This window comes from Silene latifolia, chromosome Y, assembly GCF_048544455.1.
Source record: "Silene latifolia isolate original U9 population chromosome Y, ASM4854445v1, whole genome shotgun sequence".
In the NCBI taxonomy this organism is placed as follows: domain Eukaryota; kingdom Viridiplantae; phylum Streptophyta; class Magnoliopsida; order Caryophyllales; family Caryophyllaceae; genus Silene; species Silene latifolia.
This window is the reverse complement of record NC_133538.1, coordinates 256,368,527-256,374,843: the sequence shown is the minus strand read 5'-3', so window position 1 is coordinate 256,374,843 and position 6,317 is coordinate 256,368,527.

Below are 6,317 nucleotides of genomic sequence, written 5' to 3'. Positions count from 1 at the left end.
CCCTTTTAATATTTGATTTCATTTACTTCTTTTATTAGCTCGTTTATTTGTCTTAGCTTTGTTGCCTTTAGATATAGATCACTCAAAACAAACCCCCACTCATTTGTTACTTTAAGACTAAAATCAGACAACTAATAATTGCATCGCCTCTCTGTGGTTCGACCCTGACTGCCACTAGCTATAGTAGTAGTTTGGAAATATAAATTTATCTTTGATACTCTACGACGGTATCAAGTAGTTTAAAAGTGTTGCTATGAGACGTAAATAATAAGAGGCTATTTTTACACCATACGATTATGTTTTTCATTACTAATCTTAGTGATTCTCGTAAGTAGGTTTGTTTTTATAACAATTTGCGACTCTACGGGGCCTGGCTTCTCTCGAACATAGTGTTGTTGCGCTCCAAGGGCCGCAACAGGGAGTATCCCCTTATTACGATTAGTAAAATGACAGAACATCAATTAGTTTGAGTAATTCTATACATTTGAATACAGTGTTTTCATATTGAATTTGTGATATAACTTCGCTTTTTAATATTACTCGAATCCCAATTTTGGTACCAATATTGAAAGAAGGCCTCAAAATTTCCGTTCACCATAATGGTATGTAGGTGTTTTTTGTTAATAATTTTGTGCCGACCTCTAATAAAAATCGTTCCAAATATTTGGTTTTCTTATAAAAATTGGACTCTTATTCAAGTATTTGATTTTCTAGTAGTTAATAAAAGTCGGATTCTTCTATTTGACCTCTATTGAAAATCGAATTTTAATAGCTATGCAAAAAGGTGGTAATCTAAAACCAAGAAATTTTATGAAATGATCATGAGTCAATTGCTTACCGCTTACGTGCAATTTTCTCCATCTTGGATTAATTAATTTAATTATTTGAATTTACAAATCTCTGTTCAAACATAACTCGAACACCTACCAAACAAACGCGTTTCAATTCATTAGAAATAGAACGTATTTCAAATTATTATCGTTTATGACAAAGTACTACCGATCCACACACAAAAGTACTAATGTATACAAACTATTCTAAACAATCAATGAAGAGAAAACAAACAATTAATTAACAAAACCATAAATAAATTATACTGACAAATAATCACATAATCAATTTTACTTTGGGATAGAGTTTTATGTAGAGCTATACATATATGGGTGGCAATTATTTATTTTATTTTTTCTTGAGGGAAAAGCTTTATATTTTATTCAGACTCGACAACATTAGCAATCACCGAGTTTACCTATATTCTGGTCGAAAAAAATAAGAGGACGAAGGTGCACCATACAGTGAGCTACTTGGTTTAATGGTTTTCATCCCTACGTACAATACTAATTAACTCGACAACCGCAAAATAGCTAGCCAAATTTAGAATTATTCTCTCTATATTCCCAATGTAAGCAGGTAGCTTCTTCGATTTCAGCATACGGATTAGCAACGGGGAATCCGATTCGAGCACCACATGAGACATCTCCATTTGCCTAGCCATAGAGTCGTAGATAAACCAAACTCCACTGCCCTCGCTTCCACTATACTTGGACACCACTGTTCCTTTTTTTGAACCACACTCGAGCGTTAACCTTTCAATCATGCCCTCTAATAACGACCCTTAATCTGCTTCCCGCTTCATTAAACACGGCAGCATCCACATTAACTTTATAAAACTCCATCCACATCCCAAGCACACCAGAAATTCCATGTTTTATCCAGCATCCCCTACGGGTCGCAAGCAGTCCCGCCATGAACCACCGTATTAGGGGAATTCCAATAGCCTAAGCCATCATAAGCATCTTGCTCTATTCAGTTCCTTCGTAATACAGGAGAACCCATTGAAACCCGTCCGCAACGAACTTGATAGTCCCCAAGCCTCCTCGACATCCCATGAATGGCAAATTATAGGAGGCGTGTATATATATAAATAGTGATTGACAATTTGACATGGCTAAGACTCCAACGACAATTAAACTTATTATACAAATAAGATTGTATATGGTTTATTTGTGGTAGAGTTTTACGTGATTTATATTTTATTCTCGGCTGCATTATTGTATTCTTATTGGTCGAAAGTGTTTAAGATAAGTTCAATTGGAGTCTCTATAATCGCTCGAAAAAAGCACCCTTTAATAATATAGATAGATAGATAGATATTTATATTGATTGATTTTCAAAAGGAGATTTTTACAGGATCTCACAGTGGCGACTCCACTGGCGACTTAATAAGAGGGTAAGACTTGAAATTTATTTGTAATATTATACCACGTTTTATTTGCAACTTAGCTGTGCGTTTGACAAGTTTACCATACTGAGGTGGTATTTCATGTTAGGCAAGTTAATTATTGTGCCACTATTCTTCTTCTCGTCATAAATCATACAATCTCATTATCGTATTGCATCTTTGTCTATTATTTATTATTGATCTAATTATTGTATAAAGACAAAAAAGGTATAGGCTCTCTGCTGGTCAATATTATGCCATCTTAAGCTACCATAATTTTACCCTTGGTAAAGTACGTTGTATACTTAGAAGGTCCATTCGACAAACTAGGCCTTACACGTATTTTCCACCTCATGACGTTGTGATTTGGCAACTCGCTTGGTCCATATGACTGGGTGAGCACAAAAGCGAAAGATACCCTCGTCTTATCGTGCACTCGCACCGCGGATGTAATGGTATTTTAATGTCATGAGTACCCAATTTCCAACCCGCAAACCTAACCATAGAGCTCATAGAACCTTTAATTAGAATAATAATGTGTGTATTGTTTATTGTTTGTGCAGTCTCACGAGTCATAACGGCTTCACGAAATTAATTTATCTCATGTTAGGGTAGGCATGGACGAGTAAATAGATGGAGTACAATTTATGTTTGTAAATATGTTTGGTATAAATAGTCATACACCATTTAAGAGCTACATATATATGTAAATAAAACTGCAAATTTCATCATTTAGTCATACAAAGTACTTCATGTTAATAGATTCTCGTACACATCATTTTAACTGCCAGTAGTTATATAACGACTAAACCCATGTAAGAAAACAATAGATACTTGCATTAGTCTCATATGCATCATCTCTAGATGATCCCTGTAACCTGTATATGCATTTGTTACATCCGCTGCTATCAACTTAGCCATCACTTGTATTATTAACATTGATGCATGATATTTCATACTAACATCTTTTTTCCTCTTTTGAAAAATCAGGGGTCTACTTTTTCAATTTATTTATTTAGTTTTTTTTAAAAAACCAAAAAAAACATTTTTTTTCTCTCTTTTTCTTTCTTTAACAATTTTCTATTCTTTTTAACTGATTTGTGGTCCATGTAGAAACTCGTATAAGTTGTCATCACATATTGAGTCTTCTCATCAACTCTAGTACACCTCTCCCATATTTCTATTTTTAAGTCATGTCAACCAGTTTGAAAAAAAAAAAAAAAAAAAAACAACAGAGTAAGCACAAGCATGCCAGAAAACAAGGAAAAAGAAATCACTCTTAGAGCTTATAATCTTTTAAAAACTATATTGCTGACATCTCAAAAAATAAGAACATGTATTTTACGTCAAGAGTCATATTAAAATAGGACCATCCAAGTCTTTTTCTTCAGTTGCAATAAATTTAAAAAATGAGCATATGTCATTTTTATTAGTCACTTGTTCTACTTTTTACCCTTAACTAGTAGAGTAGACCTGAAATACTTTAGCGCGTATCTCTTTAGTGTGAATCAATCGACCTCTTAGAATCAGCCGGAATGAGGGCGTGAATTTGACCACCTTTTCCATCACATGTGGTGTGATAATTCTTTGATCGCCGTGTCTCTAGCTGGGTGACCTCTAGGTTTGGAGATTCCATCTATCTACCCGATTCGTTCATTTTTCATATTTCAAATGACTACCAGATCCGTCAATGTCCTAATTGAGCACAACTTGCTTTCTACCAAATATGTCAATTTTTCATATCTTAAATGATTACTAGATCAGCACAAACTCATATGATCGACCATTTTCGCCAAATATTGTCATCCATTCTCATTGGTGCTAGAAAACTAGCTCAAAAATATTCAAACCAGATTCTTAGTACACCCGTGCCCAAACATAATAAAACACGGGAGCGCGCACTCCGTGTTGTTTAAAACAAGATAGGTGACCACTAGTCCCTTAGAATGAACTTAAGATGTGAGTCCAAGTACCAATACAAGCTAAAAAATACTCACACCGAAGACTCTCATAAGTCAACAAAAATTCCAGTCAAAGTTGCAATCAACTCTAGTGACAGAAGTCTCAAAAAGTCAAAGACAAAAAATATGATCTCTGATCCAAATCCAGTGACAAAAGTTTCAACAAGTCAAAGACAAGAACATATGATCTCATCAAATAGATATAAATCCAGTGTCAAAATTTCAAGAACACAAAATTTCTAGAATAAGTTGCAATTAAAATTGCAGAGTAGTCATTTTTCATTTCTCAAAAATTTACAATTCAAATTCCAGAGTAGTTATTTTCCCTCTCTCAGATGAGTCAATCCACAATTACATTGTCTCCATTCCTCTTGGGATGATCCTTTCATTCATTTAGGTGAGTGAGAGAAATGCACAGATCTCCAGTTTCTTCTAACACCATAGCACCCTTTACTTCATTTGTCACCCTCGTTTAGCATCTAAGACTTCGGGGAATATACACTACGTTTATACGGTCACAAAACTATTTTGTTTCTATGGTAGTAGTTTTGCTTAATTAGTAGAGCTTGTTACTTTAAAAGGGCAAAACTCATCAAAATATAATTCAAATTAACAAGTCAAATAAAAATGAAACACATCCTCCACACCAGAGAAATTGTTGGCTACTTCGAAAGTAAAAATGTCCAGAGTTTTTCTACTTGGATCACATTTGGGTCAGACCCCATCTTTTTCAAAATATTTTCAAAAAAAGGATCTCAATTCAAATGTTTTCAAAAAAAAAAAAAAACTTCATTTTTGCAGTCATACATGCATCATATCTAGGACATGCATTTGCACTTTAGGTGTCATATATTTGTCACTAACTACTCCAGTTTTGTCACTAACTATTCCCAGTCGACTACTTTGTCAATCATCTACCAGATTCATCGAAAGTTGAGGCTTTTCATAAAGTCTCATTTTTCTCGTCAAATAAAATTTTGCGAATTTCAATATCAATAATTGTGAAAAATTCCAGTCTAATCTTTATGCGAAATAAAATTTTGCAAATTTCCATCCCATTCCGTGAAATAAAATTTTACGATTCTCCAATTTAGTTTTTTTTCCGAAATAAAATTTTGAACTTAAACTTGGTCGGCAGGCCTTGACATGCATTTAAATTCTCAAAATAAAATTTTCTGAACTTATTTTTTTGCGAAATAAAATTTTGCAATTTTCAAATCCTTTGGTCGGCAGGCCCCGACATGCATTTGAGTTCTTAAAACAAAATTTTCTGAACTTGCCTTTTTGTGAGATAAAATTATGCAATTTTCAAATCAATTGGTCAGCAGGCCCTGACATGCAGTTGAGTTCTTAAAATAAATTTTTCTGAACTTGCCTTTTTGCGAAATAAAATTTTGCAAATTTCAAATCACTTGGTCGGCAGGCCCTGATATGCATCTGAGTTATTAAAATAAAATTTTCTGAACTTTCCCTTTTGCAAAATAAAATTTTGCAATTCCTAGTTTGTAAAATCAGATTTTACATTCTAATCTTTTTTCAAAATAAAATTTTGAATTCCTCGGTCGGCGGGCCCTGACAAGCATTTGAGCTTGTGAAATCAGATTTTTCATGTTCACTCTTAAGTGAAACAAAGTTTTGCTTAACCAGATTACAGACCAGCTAAACAAAGTTTCACTCTACCAGATCCAGACAAAGTTTAGCTATTCAAGTCCAGCAAAACAAAGTTTTGCTTTACCAGATTCCAGACTGGCGAAACAAAGTTTTGCCATGCCAGTTTCTAGATTGGTGAAACATTGTTTTACCAGTTTCATTCCAGATTAGTAAAACAAAGTTTTGCTAAGCCAGTCTGTGTTTCCAGCCACTCCAAACAGGTGATATAAGAGGCCCTGGTATGTTTCTTAACCTTTATCTGTCCCAACCGAACTACTTTGACCTTCGTCTTACTCAGACTCGGTCAAAGTGTGGGCTTCTATAGACACCTCAAAGTTGTCTACTAGCCTTAAGGGTACCCGATAATGAGGTTAAAAATTAATGACTAAATAGAAATTGACGATATTAAAATTAAAGGCCCTTTCTGCTTATGTCCCGGAAAATAATTTAAATTGGCATAAAACCAAGTGTAAGTTTATTATTTT